We start from the raw sequence: 23,605 nt of genomic DNA, 5'->3' as shown, positions 1-23,605 counted from the left end.
AATCTAAACGTAAAAAGCATAAGTACAAAGGTGCTACCTTTCCTAAACACCTTTATCATATTATTTAATCTATTCCACTCCTAAATTTGTTTTAGGTGTTATTTTTAAAGAGCATATTCAGCCAAATACTAGTATTTAAGTGAAACTCAATGATTACTTCTGTTTTAAGGATATAATTGTTCTCAGTTGTGCTAGTAAGTTTAGCAACAATTTCACATTGCTACACTTTATTTAAAAGAATCATATATTTTTTAATAAGGCCAGTCTACAAGTGCACTAATTTCAAATGAAAAACAAAACACTTATGTATGAAATAGTTTTTGCCTTAAGACTTTTTGTTTTCCTAATATTACATTTGATTAGAAGTGAAATGGCTTGCTTCAAGAATTTAAGATTATTCTGCCCAGAAACACATTTGGAAAAATATATGACTTACATCTGGAACCTTATCCTCTCTAACTGAAGTCATTCATATAGTCACTCTAAGAGTTCACTAAGGCCATTTTAGTTTCAACACTCATTAAAACATACTTATTCCTCCATGTAATTTTCTCAGATGTTCAATTTACTAAACAAAGGCTGCTTTAATAACTCAAATCTGACTTCTAAAGATGCAATGCACCTCTCAAAAGCTTTCAGTAAGACAGTAAATTTCATCTGTCTCTCTGTGGCACTGCTTGTATTTAAATTACTCCTTTATTTTAAGGTCCAGAACCACAAAAGGGCTTTTCCCTCTCTTTTCAAAAGAATCGAGAACCTCAGTCATTTTTATCATTGTGCCACTCACTGATATACTTCCAGCTGTCTTCAAAAGTTCCCATTGAATAAGAATTTTTACATATGAACAAAATCCAACAGGATGCTACCCTTTCCTAGACACTGAGACAGCAAAAAAATCCACAGAGCTTGGCTGAGCTGGAAGAAAGATGGCAGCAGTCATGTGACAAGATTTGGCCCAGCTCATGAATTCGAACAGCTCTCATAAAGACCTGGTGGGCAAATATAGTCAGATCCTAGAAAATCCCATTCAGTTATCTGGGGCAGAACAACTAGAAGCTTTGAAAGCTTTTGTGGAAGCGATGGTAAATGAAAATGTCAGCCTTATGATCGCTCGACAGTTGCTGACTGATTCCTGCACATATCTCCCTAACTTGCCTGATGGCACAGCCAAAGAAATCTTTTTTATTTTCACCTTGGAAAAGATCCAGCCTAGAGTCATTTCATCTGAGGAGCAGGTTGCTTCCATAAGACAGCATCTTGCAACCACATATGAGAAAGAAGGTTGTAGAAAGGCGGACCAAGTGTTGGTAGGAATTCCTTTGGAAACAGTAAAAAAAAATAGTACGATGTGGATTATAAACTGGAGACACAACTGAAGAATGCTAGGCTGTATCTAGAGGATGTTGATCCGGTCCAGGCACATGCTTATATAAATTGAGCATCATTGCTTCAGAATGAATCAACCAACAAACACTTACAGAGACATTATGAGGTAGGCCATGCATGTGTTTTAGATTATTGAAGAAAATTCACTGAAGCTGCACAAAGGTACAATGGGCTCTCTTACAAGACAACAGTGCACAAAAGTGAAAGACAGAGGCCTTAAAACGTTTGCACTGTACCATGTTAGCATCAGCAAGACAACAGCATTCTCGAGTGCTCACTACTCTTCTTAAGGATGAAAGATGCAACTTGCTGCTTATGGGATCCTAGAGAAAATGTACCTGAACAGAATCATCAGAGGAAATGAACTTCAAGAATTTGCTGCCATGCTCATGCCTCACCAAAATGGAAGGAACTACAGCTGATGATTCTAGCATCTTGGACAGAGCTGTTAGTGAACACAATTTGTTGTCTGCAAGCAAATTATATAATAATATTAACTTTGAAGAACTTGGAGCTCTTTTAAAGATCCCTGAAGTGAAGGCAGAATAGACAGCATAATGATAACAGAAGGACGTATGAACGGATTTATTGACCAGATTGGTGGAATAGTTCATTTTGAAACATGAGAGGCCCTGCCAACATGGGACAAAGAGAATCAATCGCTTTGTTCCCAAGTAAATAACCTTTTGGAGAAAATTAGCACCAGAATAAACAGCATAAGCCTTGGAAGCCCAAATGTGGCTGTATGCAGGGGAGGGCCCACAAAAGGAACAACAGCTTTTGCCAGCACTTCTGTGCAGAATTTCTGTGCAAACTACATATTTTTCCATGTGGTATGGACTAATTTCACTATCTTCAAAGCATTTGCATCATGACCTTATATATTTCAATCCTTTTATGCTGGACACTATTACGGCAGAGGTACAAGCATTTAAGAATGTGTAGTTCCCTCCTCTGGTCAAGATGATGGCGTAGGTAAACACAACTGGCCTCCTTGCACAACCACATCAAAATGACAACCAAACTGCAGAACAACCATCACTCAGAACTGTCAGAAATCGAGCTGAATGGAAGTCCTAAAACTACAAAATTAAAGGAGAAACCACACTGAGACTGGTATAGAAGGGGCAGAGACACTGAACAGGTTGGTCCCACACCCATGTGTAGCAGATAAGAATCGGGAGGGATATCTCAGGACTGAGGGGCCCCAGCCACACACCAGGCCCACCAGCCCGGGCTTCTAGTGCCAGGAAGATAAGTCTCCATAACTTCTGGAGTCCTTGGCTGTTCCTCTTAAAGGGTCTATGCAGACTTACTTGGACTCACTTCCTCTGAGCTCCAGCCCAGGGGCAGCAGACTGAAAGGCACCAGAAATATACCGGGAGGAACTGAATTATCCAGCATCAGGGCAAGAGCTGGAGGGCAGCTTTCTCCCAGACAGGAGTGCTGGCAGAGGCCACTGTTCTTTTCTGAGTCACCCCCTCACCCCACAGAGCCACAGAGCCAGGAGGCATGCACCATATCTGAGACTCCATCAGCCTGGTTCACACTGTTGGCTCCACACTGCTGATTCCCAGAAGCCCTGCCCCACCCAACTTTCAGGCCCACCCAAGTTGTTTCCAGTGGCTTTTCCATACCAATGGCTTGTCTTGACCCATGCTTCAGATTTCCTAAGTTCTCTCAAAAAAGCAGCATCTGGCTTTAGCAAGCCCGTACCTCTCACTAAGTGGCCTTCAGCAGGGCACTAGCAGCAGCAAGCTTTGCTTCACAGCTTGACCTTGCCAGGGTACCTCCAAGCCCAGCACAAGTACTAGCCATTTGTGGATTGCTTTGTTGCTTTTTCTGGGTGACCACGGACAGAACACAAATGGTAGCTCACCTTGGATGTGCCAACAGCAATCAAGGCTCAACTACAAGAGGAGTGTGTAAACACAATGGGCGCCCAGCTTCGGTAATAGGCGAAACTGTGCCGCTGGACCCTACAGGACACCTAATATATTAGGCCACTCTACCAAGCCTGGGAGACATAGCAGCTCTGCCTAATACATACAAATAAACACAGGGAGGCTGCCAAAATGAGGAAACAAACATGGCCCAAGTGAAAGAACAGAACACAAAACTCCAGAAAAAGAACTAATAAACAAAATGGTGATAAGCAAGGTACTAGATGCAGAGCTCGAAACAGTGGTTATAAGGATGCTCAAAGAGGTTAGTGAGAACCTCAACAGCATGAAAAAGATCCAAACAGAAACAAAAGATACACTAATTCAGGGGTGTCAAACTCAATTTCACCGGGGGCCACACATCAGCCTCGCAGTTGCCTTCAAAGGGCCAAAAGAATTTTGGGACTATATAAATGTAACTACTCCTTAACTGTTAAGGAGTTGAAATTATATTCGGCTCTTTGAAGGCAACTATGAGGCTGATGTGGCCCCTGGTGAAAATGAGTTTGACACCCCTGAACTGTTGATATTAACAACTATTTATAGGGAATCATCAGTAGAGTGGATGACACTTAGAAACAAATTAGCGATTTGGAATATAAGGAAGCAAAAAACACCCAAACAGAACAGCAAAAAGAAAAAGCATCCAAAAAAATGAGGATAGTGTAAGGAGTCTCTGGGACAACTTCAAGTGTACTGACATTTGCATCAAGGGATTCCAGAAGGAGAAAAGAGCAAGAAATTGGAAGCCTATTTGAAAAAATAATGACAAAAAATTTCCCTGACTTGGTGAAGGAAACAGACATACAAGTCCAGGATGTGCAGAGAGTCCCAAACAAAATGAACCCAAAGAGGCCCACTCCAAGACACATCATAATGAAATGTCAAAGGTTAAAGATAAAGACAGAATCTTAAAAACAGACTGTCAGCTGATTTCTCAAAAGAAATTTAGCAGGCTAAAAGGGATAAATTAGCAAGGATTATTCAAAGTCATGAAAAGCAAGGACCTACAACCAAGATTATTCTACCCAGCAAAGCTATCACTTTAAATTGAAGGGCAGATACAGAGCTTTTCCAGATAAGAAAAAACTAAAGGAATTCATCATCACCAAACCATTATTATATGAAATGTTAAAGGGACTTATTTAAGAAAGAGAAGATCAAAACTATGAACAATAAAATGGCAAAAAATACAAATCTATCAACAATTGAATCTAAAAAGCAAACTAAACAAACAAGAAGAACAGAGACAGAATCATGGATACAGTGAGCATTTTGATAGTTGCCAGATGGGAGTGTGGGGTGAGGGAGGACGGGTCAAGAGGTGAGGGCATTAAGAAGTACAAATAGGTAGTTACAGAATAGCCATGGGGATGTAATGTACAGTGTAGGAAATAGAGTAGCCAAAGAACTTACGTGCATGAACAATAGGGGACTGCCTGAGGGAGTAGAGGGTGCTGGGTAGAGAGGGGGCAAAGGGGAGAAAATCAAGACAACTTTAATAGCACAATCAATATATTTTAAAAACAAACCAACACAAAAACTTAAGTGCTTTAAGTCTCTACAAATGTGCTTATTCTAACAGATGGAGAAGAGAGCCAAAAATTTTTTTCACAGAAATCAACTTTATCTAGTAACGTTTTATAGATTATAATACATTAAACCACCTTTATAAAATGAAAGTAGCTATTATATTCCTTCACTCAAACTAGTATCATCCAAACTTAATACAACAATAGCTATCTCTTCATAAGCAAATCAAATGAATTTTCTATCCACTATTCCAAGTTATTTTTTCAGAAATTAAATTTTGTATAAACATAGTTTGGCTATTTGTTTGGAGACAGAAAGAGTCATAAAGAGTCATATTGATAAGAAATTATACATAAATAATGTTAAATTGGCAAAGAATCATGAAGGAATTTTGGATGGAGAATTCAGTATGTATTAAGGTGGCCTAAGAGCCCATGTGACATTTACACTTTGTAGCCCAAACTTCTGTTACAGGTATATTTAGCCACTCACTAGTAGTTCCAAGTGAAAAAAAATTTTTTTAAAAAGAAGAAAAAATCCTCCATAATGGTCAAATTTGGAATTAATGCCAGGGTAGATTATCTATAAATGACCTACACCAATGCTTACCCCAATCCATCAATTACTAATATTCCACATTGCAGCTTTGGGAAACTACATAGTATATAATTGTAACCTTGACCATCTCTGAGAAAATTAAGAATAACTGTCTCTAGAAGTCTTTGAACACTTGATAAGAATCGTCGGTTTTCCCATAAAGAGTAGACTGACACTCAGCAGATAGTGGTAGGGCAATAAGGGATCGTACATGAGGAAGGCGGAAGCTCTAAGAGATGTAAATAACACATAGTAAATCTCTTTCATTATTTTAAGTCTATCCATTTACAGAAAAGCCATATTGAGAAGTTTGTTTTAATATGCTTCTGGGTTGGCAATTCTTTACTATCTATTGATACATACTTATTTAAAGCAACTGTTGATCATTTTTTAACTGGGTAAGTATTTTCTGGCTATTGAATGCAGCAGGAAAAGGTGAAGATTTATCAATTTATAAGATGACAGCATTTTAGCACTCTAGAGTTTTTACTAAGAAAAATAAAATGGAGTAAGTGAAAATTCTTTCACTTTTTAAAAATCCTCACCTAAGGATTTTTTAAAATTGATTTTAGAGAGAGAGGGAGAGAGAGAGAGAAACATTGATGTGAGAGAGAAACGTTGCTCGGTTACCTCCCATATATATCCTGACTGGGGATCAAACCCACAACCCAGGCATGTGCCCTGACTGGGATCAAACCCACAACATCGTTGGTGTATGGAATGACGCTCCAACCAACTGAGCTGCCCTGCCAGGGCATACATGATTCTTAAGGCCTTTTAAAAAATTCTTCAGCAGAATCTTAAACTGTCACCTGAGACTGGATTACTGAACTCAAAATTCCTCACTGCTTTTGGAGCAGAACATAGCAAAAAAGAGAGCAAAGTCTAGTTCCCAACACCACAAAGGAAAAACAAAGTAAACCTTTGTTAACAATATCTGTTGAGCATCTAGTCTAGTATGTAAAACACTTTCAGTGGTGGGGTGAAGGGCCAACACAGAAAACACTAGACTAGGACCTGCTTTCAAAGAACTTACATACACATAAAACACACAAAGAATCCTTTATAGAGCATTGCTGTATCTGTTTTGTTTGTTTTTTTATAAGCATACTGCCATATACATAAGGGCAGGGGCCATGTCTTGTCTTGTTCACTACAATAACCTCAGTGCCTATTGTGATACCTAGCACAGAGTAATAAAAAAATTTTTTTTGGATAAATGAAGACTTTCAGCAGTTACGTCAGTACTGACGCCTGGCTTCCTGGACTCCAGGAACCTACCACCTTAGATGGGCAGAATAATGGCCTCTGAAGACATCCCTGCCCTTCTCCCTTAACCCCTGGCCTAGTTTTCCTGACATGGCAAAAGGGACTTCCAGTTACAACTAAGGTCAAGGACACTGAGATGGGGAGATTATCCTGGATGATCCAAGTGGACCCAATGTAATCACAGGAGTCCTTTAAGGTGAGAGAGAAAACGAGAAGATGGGTCAGAGAGACGAGACAGAAGGAGGAGATACTGGAAGTCTTAAAGAGACCTGACCTGTTGTTGCTGGCCTTTAAAATGGAGGAAGGCAGGCTGCAAATGAAGGAATGAGGGGGGGCTTTAGGAACTGGGAAGAGCCCTCATCTAACAGCTTGCAAGGCAATTGGGATTTAAGCCCTACAACTGCAAGGAAAAGAACCCTGCCCTACAGCCTCCGGAAAAGAACACCACCATGCTGAAATTTTGGTTTTAGCCTTGTGGGACTCCCATGTTGTCCTAATGACCTACAGAATATAAGATAAATTTTTCTTGCTTAAACCACTAAGTCTGTAGCGATGTGCTATGGCAGAAATGGAAAACTCACGCATTCCCTTTAACCTCTGTTCTAGCAACCCCAATACACTGCTTCTTCTCACCATCCTGTCACTACTGCAATAAAAGATCTAAAATTCTTAAATACTTCAATCTGATCACAATCTCCTATTCTTATTAACTCTCCTACTTTACACTTCTCCCACATGCCATTATGAAGGAAAGATCTTGTTTAACAGAATGGATATCTTGAAATAAAAAGAATTAGTATTTTCTAGTTGCAATGTTTGGTCAGCATTGTGCCAAAGAGCACATGACAGCTCTATAAAATAGTTACAATCAAACTTCAAATATCACATTCTTTGCAACATACAGTACCAAGGGCATACACTCAAATGTGTTATTAAACAACCCAGTGTGTCAAATCCTGATTTACTTTCAAAGGAAAGGCCTTTTGTTTTGAAATTTGGAACCATTTCTTTGCCTCTTTGCACTTGCTCTAAAATATTAAAAACAACTTCATAAACAATCTGTTTAGCCACAATTAGAATTTTATCTAGTTAAAACAACAGCAGAACATGCCACAACACAGATGGCAGAAGACTTTCTCCTTTCCTGAGCAGTGTCAAAGAACTGTTCTCCTATTTCATGAGTAAGAAGAACCTTGTTGCAGGCTACCTCATTCACAAAATACATAGTATGAGGGGAAGGGCAGCTTTATTAAGAAAGACTTTGTTCAGCAGAACTCTTGCCTATTTCTCAACGTAAAGATTTTTCTTACTGCCCAGAAAAAAACCTAGCCAAATATATGATTAAGGAATCAGAATGGATGGAAGTCTGTACTATTGATTTTGCCTTGGTTTCAAGTCCTTAAGCATATTAATACCTTTATGGAACAGGTTCCCAAACTCGGAGCTTTTAAAAATCCCAATGCTCAAGTTCCACCCGATACCAATTAAATCAGAATGTCTGGGTATGAGACAGGCATCAGCATTTTTAAAGATCCCTAAGTGGTTCCGGTATAGTTTATTATTGGCAATGTGGCATGGTTCGGTGAGCTGAGGGAATCAGGAGGTCTGGGATCTGGCATTGGCTCTACTACCACCAGCAAGCCTGGGTATGTCACAGGGTGGCCATTTCTCTCTCTGTAAAAAGATAAGCTTAGACAAGTCATTTCTAATATCTCACATGTTACCAGTCTACGATGAGATTCCTTAGTTCTCTTCTAAAGACTAAACTGCCTCAATATTTAAACTATGCAAAATATTAAAAAAATAAAAATATATGATCTAATATGGATTACAGCCTGTTTGAGGCTTATTTTTGTAAGGAAAGATTATCTTACAGTAGAAATTTAGCTGCACTTCAACGGCACAGATTTTGATATATCATTATGTCTGTCCCCCCAGGTCATAAAATGAAGTGTGCTGAAAATGACAGGGATGCTTGAATTATCTCAAAATATAGCTTGCTATTAAGTAGTAAGTTATCATTTGATAGTCTCAAACTGAATTTGTACCCTTGGCCAGCCCTCTTACAAAGAAATGCTACCAGCTAGGAGGGTGCATGGGGAAAAGGTAATTCACTCAACAAGTTAAGCATTTTATAGTACCAGGGTTTGGGGATTGGGAAGCAGACTTCTAAGATGCACCACCAATGATCTCTGCCCCCTGGTATTCACATGCTTGCGGTATGTCCTGTTCCCCTGAGGGTGGGCTAGGCCTAGTGACTCTTCTAAAGGAGAGAATATGGCAAAAGTGATGGGATATCACTTTTCTGATCAGGTTATAAAAGACTGAGATTTCCTTTTTGCTGGCAATTTTTCTTGCTCCTTTGCTTACTTGCTCTGATCTCAACTGCTTATTCTGAGGACAATGTTCTATGACAAGGTCTGTGTAACAAGAAACAAAGGGCTGGCCAATCCCAAAAGGAAACAAATCCTACCAACAACCATGTGAGTGAGCTAGAGAAGTGGATCCTTCCACAGCAAGCTTTTAGATGGATGGGCTGCATGCCCAGTCAATTCATTGATTATAGCCTTGTAAGACACTGACCTAAGCTGTTCCTGCATTCCTGTCCTACTGTGAGATAATAAATGTTGTTCTGAGCTACTAAATTTTGAGATAATTTACTATGCAGCAATAGATAAGTAAAACAGGTACACAGAAGTGAATAAAAACACTATAGTGAAGGAACCAAGAGCTGAATAATGAATAGGTATCAACAACCTAGTAATGGGTGAGGGACATGTAAATACAATAGTAAACACTGTATTAATATTTATTTAATGAATGACTAAACCAACCAAGAGGATTCTCTCATTGACCTAGTACTTTAAAAAGTTTCAAAGGTACCAAATTTTACATTCATATTTTAATCACTGTGATTTATGTTCTGACAGATTTAACTTCTTAATTATACTCACATTGGGTTTATATTAAGTTAGTTTGCATTCCCCTCACTGCCTACTAATTAAGAGGGGAAAAGTAGTCCAGAATCATCCTAGACAACAAGGAGCAACCAGGTTGATTTAAAAAATAATTTTTCAAAGATGATCCAAAGTGGAAAATCCACATGCAACATTTCACAGAATATAACTGTTAAGAATTTTCAAAGTCTAGGAGTAGAAGAGAGGATGAGTAAAAATTTCAAACAAAATTTTACTAGCATAAAAAAAGCCCAAAATACCTTAAGGAGATTTTATAAATTTTTGTGGGTTAATTTATAACTTTAGCCTAAGATAATATCATGTGTTTCCCATCCATTTTCCAACCTACATATACTTCATTTCCTTATTTTTAAAACTATCAGTGATAAAAGAAATTAACTACTTAGGTGAAGCAACATTTAAACAGTTTCTCAAAGATAAGAATAGGACTTGATTGAGAAAATAATTCTATAAATATTATTTTTACATTTGTGTAATATTTTACAAATGTAGTATTTTACACATTTTCCATGGTGCTATTACATCTTTATTCTGATCCTCACACTGACATACATGTACTTAAATAAGCAGGCAGATATAATGACATCCTCCCCTACCTCCAACATACTTACACACACTTTACAGATGGAAAAAATTGAGTCACAAGAGATTAACTGACTTACTACAGATCAATAAGCTGTGAGTGGTTCACCCTGTACTGTAACAGTTCGTTCAAATCTAAGTCCACCGTTTTTATCATGACACGTTATCTCACCAGTGACTAAAGGAAAGGAATCACTGCATGAGTCTACAAAGACTTGACTGTAAAGACATCTGCCTTCAGGGTTGGGGTGTTCCACATTCCAACCTATTATAAAAGTGTTTGCAGATGTTACAAGTGTGCTAATATTCTTATAGAAAACAACATGAAAAAAAATCAAAGAAGTCAGTAAAAATCAACTAAAAAAACCTTAATACCCTAAGCAATAGTAACAGGAGATTAATGGTTATCCTCTGTACACAACAGCAATGTTCTAGAACCTTTGAACTATTAAATAGATACCTAATACCACTGCGGCCAAAAGAAGATATTTAACAGAGGCTACTTCAGGTAACACATATTAATGACTGTTAGACCTCATATTAATCCTTATCTGAATAACACTGAAAATCTGGACTGAAAATAGTAAGAATGAATTCTTTTGCCCTAGAAATGAAGTCTAGATTCGTTTCTAAAGCCACGTCAGACTTATTGAGACTTTCAAACTGCAAATATGGCTGCCAGCCCAGCCCAGCCCAGCCCAGTGGGCAATAGCACACTTGGAATTAACACAATCTGGCCTTGATGGAGAGGGCCATTCATTTCTAGGGCCAAGTCTAGGATACACTGATTAAAATAAAGGACAATTTACAGGGAAAAAATCAATGATGTGGAAAATAAGGATGCAAAAACAACCAACCAGAACAATATGAAGAAAAAAGAATCCAAAAACACAAGGATAGTGTAAGGAGTCTCTCTTTTTACATCATGGGAGTGCCAGAAGGAGAGAGGAAAAGCAAGAAATTGGAAATCTATTTGAAAAAATAATGAGAGAATACTTCCCTAATTAGGCAAAGGAACTAGACATGCAAGTCCAGGAAGCTCAGAGAGACGGAGAGTCCCAAACGAGATGGATGCAAAGAGGCCCACTCCAAGACGTACCATAATTAAAATGCTGAAGGTTAAAGATAAACAAAGAATCTTAAAAACAGCAGGAAAAAAGCAGTTAGTTACGTACAAGGCAGTTCCCATAAGATTGCCAGCTGAAGGGACTGGCTAGAAGGGATTGGCAGGAAATATTCCAAGTCATGAAAAACAGGGACCTATAGCCAAGATTGCTCTACCCAGCAAAGCTATCATTTAGAATCTGGATGGAGGGAGACAAAGGGGTGAAATTGGGACAACTGTAATAGCATAATTAATAAAAAAATTTTTTAAAGAATAAGGAAATGTTATGTTTACATCAATAAATTTAACTCAGACAAAATAGACAAATTACTTGGAAGACAAACTGCCAAAGCTCACTTAAGAAGAAACAGACAGCCAGACAATTCTATATCTATTAAAGACATTGGAATTACCACGGTACCTCAGTACTTGTCGTTAATTGTTTCCGCAAGTCTTGACAAGTGCCAAAACCGGTGAGTACCAAACGACGAGCATTTTCTCTCGAAGGGCCATTGTGATTCCTACAAGTTCTAGCAAGTGTGATGAGTGCCAAGCAAGCGCTGAGTGCTGAAACACATTTTTCACATCAAAATGTGACGAGTACAGGGTTTGACAAGTTCTAAAGCTAACGAGTTTCTGAGGTAGGACTGCATAGTTAAAAATCTTTCCATAAAGAAAAACTCTAAGCCCACTTACTTCACTGGTGAATTTTTCAAAAATTTAGGAATAAATAATACCAATTCTAAAAAAAATACTGAAAACTGAAGAGGAGGTAATACTTTTCAACTCATTGTATAAGGCCAAATCTCCCATTAATGTAGATGCAAAAATTCTTAGCATTTCCATAAATCAAGTCCAACAATAAATTAAAAAAATATAATATATTATGACCACGTGGTGCTTTTACAAGAAAAGCAAAGTTGGTTTAAGATTTGAAAATGAATCAATGTTAAAAAAAACTTTTATGTAAGATTCTATTCCTTAATGTGGTATGCATGTTCTTATTTTCTTATTCTTAAACTGTACACTCCTATTAATTCTTTTCTTCATTTGAAAAAGAAAATAATATCTTCTTCAAAGAGGAGTTGTAGTAATTAAATGAAAGCAGGTATGAAAACTGCAATGAAAGTAGGAGTGAGAAAGGGAGAGTGGGATTTCCCCATTAGAGTAATTTTGAGTTTACTTAATCTCTATATTTAAATGTTTCTTTTGTAAAATGAGGATACTAATACTCTCCCATCAGATCAGAGGAAAAATAAAGTGACATAAATGTTAGGTACTTGGTATGCTTGTACATAATAGCAGACTTAACATGTTAGTTCTCCCTTCCCTTCAATGCCGGTAAGTCTCCGATATAATAGAAAAAGACATTCTGTAAGATTGATCTTCTCATTTAGAAAAGGGTAATGCCCCAAATCCAACATGATAGATAACAGCAAGTACCTCAAAACCAAAAGGTAAACGATAATTAATTCAAGAGGCATATATGCTCTGTTTCACCAATTACTATTGGTACAGAGAGAAACTATTCTTAACATTCTACAGTTTATTAACATATTCAGACTCAACACCTACATCAACTGAAGACATGATGAATATATTAAATAGTATTTTAAAGTCAAATTTCTTAGTGTCAACTTAATTTCATTCAACTCCAAATACAAAGTTTTGCTGTTGAGCTCTCAGCAATGAAATGTGACATCGCATTTGTAATAACAACCAAATTCCACCCACATTTCGGTGTGAAATCTGAGGGTTCTTTTAAAAAATAACATTCCAAGAAAGGAAGAACAGAGTATATATGAGAACAGTCAGTAACTGAAATAACTAAATGTATCCATCATACCGTGCAAGCCACATAAAGCATTACATTTTACATTTACTCCACACTTGTTATCTTCAAAAACAGCTTTAACCAAAAAAAATCAGGGCAAAAATTGGAAGTAAAAAAAAATTCTGGGGAATACTTGAAAAGTAGCCACCAGGTTACACTAACTAGAATCAAGCCTTCAAAGAGATTTTATAAAACATCTTTCTTTTATTCATTAAGCATTCAATTTCAAAAAATCTAGACACATCTTTATTTTCTACGGATATATTTTGAACACTCAGAATGTAAGATCAATTACTTATTTTTTAGGAACAGAAGGTCCCGTGTTATTTAGGCTTCCTTCTTTTAACTGCCTACTCTTTAATTAGTGTAATATTAAGACAATTTAAAATTGTGTATTACTCTATACTTTTCATATTTCTTTCAGATCACTTTATTTAACTCTCATAAACACAATTTGGTGAGCAGATGGGTAGTATTATCTCAGCCTATAGAAAAGACAGTTGAAGATCTGAGAGAGGAAGAGATTTGCCCATGAGCAACACATAACTGGAAGACAGTGAAGCCACAATTAATTAGAACCTTAATCGTAACCCACCTCACTTTCTACTTTATCACAATGCTTCAGGCAACTTGAAGAGAGAAAGGAGATATGAATCACTAGTCTCTATGTAAATGGTAGCTAAGTCAATTATCTGAATGTAAAAGCAGTTAAAAATTATTGGTTACAAGGAGATACAGATTCAAATTTGCCAACTATTCCAATCTTTTCACTACTTCAACATTCTTTTTAAAGAAAGGAATGCCTAATAATTGCTATATTGCTTTATATGACAGAAAGCTCTGAACATGGGTAATTAAATGAGTAAAACATGACTAAGCATATTTTATCTCATTATGAAAGTATAACCACCGCCAAAAAAATGGAAGAAAAAACCTCAGAGCCACAGGACACAAGCAAAGCAGACACTGTGACTGCCTGCTTCAATAACCATTCCACAGCTCCAAGTGGCAGCACCTCAGAGAACTAATAATGGTGAGCCTTATCACTGCCAGAAACTGATTCACAAGCAACAAATCATGCCAGTGACCTACGAAAAGGTTTTCTGGTAGCTCTGGTTAAGTTTGTCCTTTCTGCTAAGAGGAAGCCAGACTTTTTCTTCCTTGCAGAACATATGGTTACTTCCTGGGAACCATCATACAACTATAAGGAAAATCCCTCCTTAGTATAAAGCCAGTGTTATGGAGTGGAACAATGCAAAGAATTTGAAAGAATCCTTGCCGTCTTCATTAAAGTACTGACCAACTAATCCTGAAGCCTACAGTGCCCCTGATTTCCAGTTAAGTTAAGCTAATAAATTTCCTTACTGTGTAAGGAAGGCTGTTTGAATTGGGCTTTCTGGTACTTAGAGATGGAAGGGGCCTCACTGAAACAGACATGGAAGTAATACACGTCACCACTGGGCAAGAAAAGTTGCCTTAGAACCAAAATGAGCTCTTGGATTTTTAAAAAGATTTTTCAGAACACTATTATTCTTTCAGTGGGTAATTTAAATATAGTAATATAAAATAAACAAATTATAAAACAACTTTTAAAAGGAAGTGGAATAAATCTATTTTTAATTTTTATAATTAATATTTTTATCTGGATTGGATATTCCCTCAGACTTGGCGGGAGGTGGAGTTCATGAGAGAGGAGAGCTGTCATTACGCTGCGCTGCAAGACTTGTACACTGAAAGTGACAAAAGATTGTTGAAAGACTTTCAAGAAAATCTAAATAACTGGAAAGACATCCCATGTTCATGAGTGGGAAGGCTTAAAATTGTTAAGATGGCAATATCCCCCAAAGCGATCTACTGACTCAATGCAATCCCTATCAAAATCTCAACAGCTATTTTTGCAGAAATGGAAGAGTGATCCTAAAATTTACATGGAATTAAAAGGGATTCCAAACAACCAAAAAATAATCTTGAAAAAAAACCTGGAAGACACACTTCTCTTTTTTTCCCCTCTATTTTAAAATGTACTAAAAGCTACAGTAAGCATGCAGTACTGGCATAAAGACAGACATACAGAACAATGGAAGAAAATCAACAGTCCAGAAATAAACCCATTCACCTATGATGAACTGATTTTTGACAAGAGTGCCAAGACCATCAATGGGTAAAGAATAGTCTTTTCAACAAATGTTCCTGGGATAACTGGATGTCCACATGAAAAAGAACTTGGACCTCTATCTTACACCAGATAGAAAAGTTAACTCAAAATGTAGCAAAGGCCTAAATACAACATCTTAAACCATAAAAATCCAAGAAGAAAACACAGGGTTAAATTTGCATGACCTTGGATTGGGAATGGCTTCTTATATATGACACCAAAAGCATGGGCCACAAAAGAAAAAAAAATGCATCAATTGGACTTCACCATAATTAAGTTTTGTGCATCAAAAGATACTATCAAGAAAGCAAAAAGGAAACCTACAGAATGGGAGAAAATATTTGCATATCATATCTGACAGGGATCTAATATTTAGTATATATAAACAACTCTTAAAACTTAACAGAAAGACAAGCCTATCAAAAATTGGGCAACAGATTTGGACTGATATCTCCAAAGAAGACATACAAATGGCCAATATGTACAACACATGAAAAGATGCTCTGCATCACTAGTCATTAGTGAGATTCAAATCAAAACCACAATGAAATGCCACTTCATACCCACTGGGATGGCTACACTTTTTAAAAAAATTAACGTCAAGGACGTAGAGAAAGTGAAACCATCACACATTGCTGGTGGCAATGTAAAAGTTACAGCTGCTATGGAAAACAGTAGAGGGCTGGGCAAAGTAGGTTTACAGTTGTAATACAAATTATAAATAATAAAATAATAAAATAAAAATAAACTGTTTCATGTATTCACTATAAGCCTACTTTTGTCCACCTCTGTATAGTAATTCCTCAATAAATTAATCATACAATTTCCATGTTACACAACAACGTTGTTCCTGGTAGATATATCAAACAGGTGTTTAAAAAAATAATTTGACACAAATATTCACTATCGCCAAAAAGTGGAAACAATCCAAATGTTCATCAGTGAATGAATGGATAAACAAAATGTGTTGTGTCTACTCTAGGAAGTATTATTCAACCATAAGAAGGAATGAAGTAGTGCTACACGCTACAACTCGAATGAACCTTGAAAACAATATGCTAGGTGAAAAAGCAAGACACCAAAGGGCACATATTGCTTGATTCCACTGGCAAATTCACAGAGGCCAAAAGATTGTTGGGAGGGGTGGTGAAAAAAGGAATGGGGAATATAAAATAAACAAATTGTTTAATGGGTACAGGCTTCTTTTCAGGGTGATGAAATATTCTGGAACTAGACAGTGGTGATAGTTACACATTATTAATGTATTAAATGCTTTGCTGTAGTTTAAATTTGCTAATAATATTTTATTACTAACACTTGCTATTATGAAACCATTAGGTATTGAGAACAAGCAATGTACCTAACAGAAAGTTTTGCTATGGAGAATTATAATCAACGAATAATTTTTTTTAAAAAAAGGTTGGAGCTGGAAAAGTCCATAGAGAATAGCTTGATTAAACTCTGTTCAATACATACTTTAATGCCTCAATGACAGAATGTCTGCTCTATTTCCATTTCAGTTGTTAAAAACATCGACAAGTACCAAGATTTCCCTTTCTCTTTCATTCATTGTTCCTAGCTCTATTCTCTGGGGGTGCAAAAGATAAGTCTAATTCCTCTTCCACATGCCGTTCCTTCTTGTGTTTCACAGAATCACAGATTTGAGACAGGAAGAATTTGAAAGATCACTCAATTACACAATTTTAAAGGAATTCCCCATGAAAGTATCCTTTTTTCCAGGCTGAAAATCTTAAATGTTCCAATTATTTTGCAAGCACCTGTTTCAAGACACTGCTTCATACTGATTTCTCTCCTCTGAATACATTATCAATGCCCTCCTTAAAATGTGACAAATGGAACTGAGAACACTAAGCGAAATGCAGAGTACAAAAGGATAATCAACTATGTTTGGACTATATGCTCCAAAATAATGTTATTTTTAGTGGGTGTTAGCCTTTGGGGCAGTTATAACAAACCACTGACTCACCAACTTCAGACAAATAAGACACACGCAGGCACACACCTACTTAAAAAAAAGCCCCACCTACTGTCGTTAGGTCTCCAAGTCCCCAACTCCGTATTTGAGCAGAGCTTTGTTTGTTCCTGTCTAATATATACACATGAAATATAAAATTATTAGAACAAATAATTTCTTAGATATAGTCTTTCATTCTAATTATTAAAAATAAGGGGATGAGGGAGGACAGGGAGGACCCTGATTCTGTCACATAACAAACATGCTATTAGCACTCACCCTCACAATTTTAAGAGTAAAAAAACATGGAACTGGAGAGTATTATGCTAAGTGAAATAAGCCAGGTGGTGAAAGACAAATAGCATATGATCTCACCTATAGGAGGAACCTAATGAACAAAAATAAACACACGAGCAAAACAGAACTAGCGGAATGGAGCAAGGAAGATAATGACAATAATCAGGGGGAAGGGGGAGAAGGGGGGAAAGAAGAATGGTCTAATCAAGGAACTGGTATAAATGACCCACGGACAAGGACAACAGGGTGGGGACTAACTGTGGGGAAGGGGGGCAAGAGAAGCAACAGGGGAAAATTGGGACAACTGTAATAGAACAAAAAAATAATAAAAAATAAACATTTAAAATAGGACATGGGGGAAGACAGCATCTTGAGGCATACCACTAGGAATAAACTGTAGTTTATTTTTACCATCAGCCCATAATCAATTACAAATCTGCCTGCGTATGTAATTACTCAGACTACATTTCTCTTGTCTACGAAGGTATCTTAAAAGGCTGTCACACATACAGCTGTATAACCTTGGGGGTCCCTTTCCTTATTTATGAAACAGGACTAAATGAGGCCATCTATGTTTACAGTGTACAGCACAAAATTTAAAACTGCAATAATTGTAGCTATAATTTTAGACAGGCTATAGTCAGAGTGTCTCCTGGGGTACCTACCAGTTTACTTGCCCTGTACGAGCAGAAGTGAGGCTGGCTGGCTTGACCTGTTCTGTGTGAACCCATGCTAGCTCCTAGTGATCACTGTCTTATCGTTTCAGTACCAACAGTACATGTGTTTAATAATCCGAGAATCTGTTCACGAGTGACACCAGGTTACCAGTTTGTTATAATTAACTGCAACTTTCACTTCCTTTCTAATACGGTACATACTTAAGAAGCTAAAACACTCTTTTACACATACTAGGTATTCAAAAACAAGGTTTGTTGAATCTGTTCAAAAATCAAGATGAATTTCTTAGTTTTGATAAATGTACCAAGATTATATAAGATGTTAACATTAGGGGCCCAGACCGGTGTGGTTCAGTTAGTCAGGCGTTGTCCTGCAAAGTGAAAGGTCGCTGGTTTGATTCCCAGTCAGAGCACATGCCTGGGTTGTGGGTTCAGTCCCCGGTCAGGGCATGTGCAGAAGGCAACTGATCCATGTTTCGGTTCTCTCCCTTTCTTCCTCCCTTCCCCACCTCTAAAAATAAATAAATAAACAAATAAATAAATAAATACATTTTAAAAAGATGTCAACGTCAGGGAAAGCTGGGTGAATGGTACATATGAATTCTCTCTACTATCTTTGCAATTCTATGAATATATAACCATTTAAAAATTAAACATTATTTTAAAAATCCAGGTTATCTTCTAACACCTCTGATAAATTCTTTCTTAAAACTCCTCAAATATTACCAACTATTATTAGGTGAAAATTCTTTAGCAGCCTTTATAGCCCTATAGCTAATCTGGAATAGGAGAGACAAATTTCAGCAAATAGGAACACTTATAAAACCCCTATTTATCCTGGGCCACATAGAGTTAGTATTCAGTAAACAGTAGTCATCCCAAGATTTTATTTTTGGAAATAAGGGCCTTTAAAAAATCCATCCCAAGCAAATATCTTTTCCTTAAAACATTAAAACTCTGTAGAATCCAACTAAAACCTCTGACTACTTATTTAGCACTGGCATTCAAGTCAAGCTCAAAGATCTTATATGTATGAGACAAATTACTACTGTAACTATTAGCATGAAATCTTTATAAAATATATTTTAAAATGTGTTTATATCATGGATAATTGGTTTTTGAATTAGGTAAATAAGAATTTAGTACTGCCACTTGCAACAACATGAATGGGCCTTGTGAATATTATGCTAAGTGAAATCAGTCAGAAAAAGCTAAGAACCATATGATTTCACTCATATGTGTGATAAAAAACTGAAACTCAGACACAGACAACACTATGGTGGTACCTAAGGGAAAGGGGGGAGGGGGAGTAAAGGGTAAAGGGGCCAAATATATCATGACAGAAGATTATTTGATTTTGGGTGGTTGGCACACAATGCAATACACAGATCATGTATCATAGAAATGTACACTTGAGCCCTGGCTCTTATGGCTCATTGGACTGAGTGCCTGTGAACCGAAGGGTCTCTGGTTTGATTCCCAGTCACAGCACATGCCGGGGTTCCAGGCTGTTCAAGGGGCAACCAACCGATGTTTCTCTTTGCACATCAATGTTTCTCTTCCTCTCTTTCTCCCGCCCTTCCCCTCTCTCTAAAAATAAATGAAAATCTTAAAAAAAAAGAAATGTACCTACATGATGATATTAACCAATGTCACCCCAATAAATTTAATTAAAAAATAAGAATTTAGGAAAATGATGAATTTTATTTGCAGTTAATTCAAGCTCAAACTATTACTGTTAAGCAGTGAAGTCATGAAAATTTTGCTAAAACTATAACCACTGAGCATAGAAATCCTAAAATACCTAAGAATAAAGTATCTTTCCCCTAAATGTTCTCTTAAATACCTCCAAATAGCTTTTATACTTTAAAGAGTTTCTTTCAGGTACCAACTGTCTAATTTTCAAAAACTTGGCTTTCCATTCTGGAACACTGCTATAGAATCGGTACTATAAACAGAAGTGCTATTGTCAAAGAATCGATCCAATAATAAAAAGAGCTAAGGCCACTTGTCTTATAGAAAATTACTGCCAAATACTGCCAGACCCTGCTTTTCTTCCTTCTGGGCCAGTAGCCAGATACTAATCATTTTTAGACCCTTTCTAATTTTTATTACACAATTTAGTGCACAATACCACATCTGAACTAGACAGTATTTTAATGAACGTTCTCTGTGATTCGTCTAATGTGCCCTCTCCCACACACACAACCTACAATACCTCTGGAAGTATATAGAAGGAACTGCCTACAGTGGGGCAACTGTTTGGTTTTTTATAGTAACTATTCAAAAAATTAATTTTTCTATTAAAAGGAAAAACTACAATAAAACATTAATTCTAGTTAAAATATTTCACCTTAAAAATAACTTATGAGGAAAAAATAATGTATGAGGCATTCATTACCTTTTAAAAATATTTTATAGGAGAAAAGACTCATGGACATGGACAACAGTATGGTGATTGCTGGGGGGAAGGGGGTGTAAGGGGACTAAATAGTAATGGAAAAATATAAAAGATTACATATTAAAAATAAAATAAAAATATTTTGTAATGAATTGTTTTAAAAACAATTTACAATGCTCAACTTTACTTATAATCAAAGAAATACAAATTACAGTAAGATTGTTTTTGCTTATCAAATTAGAAAAGGTTTTTAAAACTAACATTGAATTGACATAACCTTTCTAGAAAGCAATGTGTCAATATCTATAATTTTTTAAGTTCTTACCTTTTTTTTTTTTTTTTTTTTTTTTTTTTTTTAATATATTTATTGATTATGCTATTACAGTTGTCCCATTCCCCCCCCCACTCCACTCCATCCTGCCCACTCCCCTCCCTCCCACATTCCCCCCCTATAGTTCATGTCCATAGGTCATACTTATAAGTTCTTTGGCTTCTACATTTCCTACACTATTTTTACCCTTCCCCTGTCTATTTTCCACCTATCATCTATGCTTCTTATTCTCTGTACCTTTCCCCCTCTCTCCCCCTCCCACTCCCTTAATGACAACCCTCATGTTCTAGTTGTTTGCCTAGTTTGCTCTCGTTTTTGTTTTATGTGTGGCCGTTAATAACTGTGAGTTTGCTGTCATTTTTACTGTTCCTATTTTTGATCTTCTTTTTCTTAGGTAACTCCCTTTAACATTTCATATAATAAGGGCTTGGTGATGATGAACTTCTTTAACTTGACCTTATCTGAGAAGCACTTTATCTTCCCTTCCATTCTAAGTGATAGCTTTGCTGGATACAGTAATCTTGGATGTAGGTCCTTGCGTTTAATCTTGGGTAATGTAATTATGATGTGCCTTGGCATGTTCCTCCTTGGGTCCAGCTTCTTTGGGACTCTCTGAGCTTCCTGGACTTCCCGGAAGTCTATTTCCTTTGCCAGATTAGGGAAGTTCTCCTTCATTATTTGTTCAAATAAGTTTTCAATTTTTTGTTCTTCCTCTTCTCCTTCTGGCACCCCTATAATTCGGATGTTGGAACGTTTCAAGGCGTCCGGGAGGTTCCTAAGCCTCTCCTCATTTTTCCAAGTTCTTGTTTCTTCATTCTTTTCTGGTTGGATGTTTGTTTCTTCCTTCTGGTCCACACCATTGATTTGAGTCCCAGTTTCCTTCTCATCACTATTGGTTCCCTGTACATTTTCCTTTGTTTCTCTTAGCATAGGCTTCATTTTTTCATCTGTTTTTCGAATAGATTCAACCAAGTCTGTGAGCATATTGATAACCAGTGCTTTGAACTGTGCATCCGATAGGTTGGCTATCTCTTCGTCGCTTAGTTGTATTTTTTCAGGAGCTTTGAAGTGTTCTGTCATTTGGGCCATTTTTTTTGTTTGTTTCTCTTGGCGTGTCTGTTACTTTAAGGGGTGGAGCCTTAGGTGTTCACCGGGGCGGGGTAATGCTGGTCGCAGCGCTGTGACGCTGTAAGTGGGGGAGGGGCCGAGTGGGAGCAATGGCGCCCGCCTCACTCTCCTCCGGATTTCAATCTTCCACTCCGATACCCACAATCAAACTGGGCCACTCTGGTGCTGGTTCCCGAGTAAGTGGGCCTGTGCACACTCTAGGCCCCTGTGGGTCTCTCCAATGACCTCTCCTGTGAGGCTGGGAGTCTCTCCTGCTGCCGCCCCAACCCCCACGGGCGTTTTCAATCAGAGGTTTGAGGCTTTATTTCCCTGAGCTGGAGCCCTGGGTTACGCGGTTTGCTTCGCTCCCTGTCGTTTGTCGGGTTTATCTGTGGGCGAATGTGGTGCTGCGGGGTGCTACCCGCCACTCTGCCTGCCCCGTTCTCCGCCACTCTGAGTCCAGCCCTCTGGGTTTATCTGTGCAAATGTGGGGCCGCAGGGTCCGCTAGTGCTCGGACTGCCTGCGCCATTTGTCCCACACTCCGCCAGTCTCAGTCCCGCCACAGACACGAGAGTCCTCTCCACCCTGGTGCCCGTCTCCGCCCCTCCTACCAGTCTGGATGAATGGTTATCTTCTATTTTCTTGGTGTTGGTCCCCCTTGCTGTTCGATTCTCTGTCAGTTCTGGTTGTGCGAGGAGGCGCAGTGTGTCTACCTACGCCGCCATCTTGGTTCCCCAGGATCAGTTCTTACCTTTTGATTGAACATTTTTATTCCTGTCCTAAGAAAATACTCAAATATGGAGAAACATTTATGTACAAAGATTTTCATCAATATTATCATCAGAGGAATAAAACATTCAATAATTGAAATGATTAAATCATTATACATCTATTCAATATAAATATGCTGATATTAAAATTAGGGTTTTTAATTTCCTTTAATTTATTAATTTTAGAGAGAGAAAGAAGAGACAGGAGAGAGAGAGACAGAGGGAGATACCGATTTGTTATCTCACTTATTTATGCATTCTTTGGTTGATTCTGGTATGTACTCTGACCCGGGATGGAACCTGCAACCTTGGCATATGGGGGTGGGGGCATGGAGGGATGGAGATACTCTAACCAACTGAGCTACCTGGCCATGGCCTAAAAATTAGGTTTTGAAGCATTTTTTTAATTCTCACCCAAGAACATTTTATTGCTTTTTAGAGACCATAAGTTAGAGAGGAAAGGAGAGAAACATCAATGTGAGAGAGAAGCATTGATTCACTGCCTCCCAGATACACCTGGACTGGGACTTACACACACCTGGACTGACGACCACACCTGCAACCTAGGCATTGCCCTGACAGGGAATCAAACCTCACTCTTTCAGTTACAGGACGATGCTCCAACCAACTGGGCCACACCAGCCAGGGCAGGGTTTGAAACAAT

At 37.6% G+C, this 23,605-nt stretch overlaps 1 protein-coding gene and 1 pseudogene across 2 annotated transcripts in view; one reads left to right on the top strand and one right to left on the bottom strand.

Annotated features, from left to right (window-relative positions):
• Positions 1-23,605, bottom strand: part of GLCE (glucuronic acid epimerase) — a 108,048-nt gene that overhangs the window by 72,076 nt on the left and 12,367 nt on the right. The gene's annotated exons all lie outside the window — the stretch shown is intronic.
• LOC112312000 (COP9 signalosome complex subunit 4-like) lies at positions 543-2,462 on the top strand (annotated as a pseudogene).

Source organism: Desmodus rotundus, chromosome 7, assembly GCF_022682495.2.
Source record: "Desmodus rotundus isolate HL8 chromosome 7, HLdesRot8A.1, whole genome shotgun sequence".
Taxonomy (NCBI): Eukaryota; Metazoa; Chordata; class Mammalia; order Chiroptera; family Phyllostomidae; genus Desmodus; species Desmodus rotundus.
This window is presented reverse-complemented; position numbering and strand designations above follow the sequence as displayed.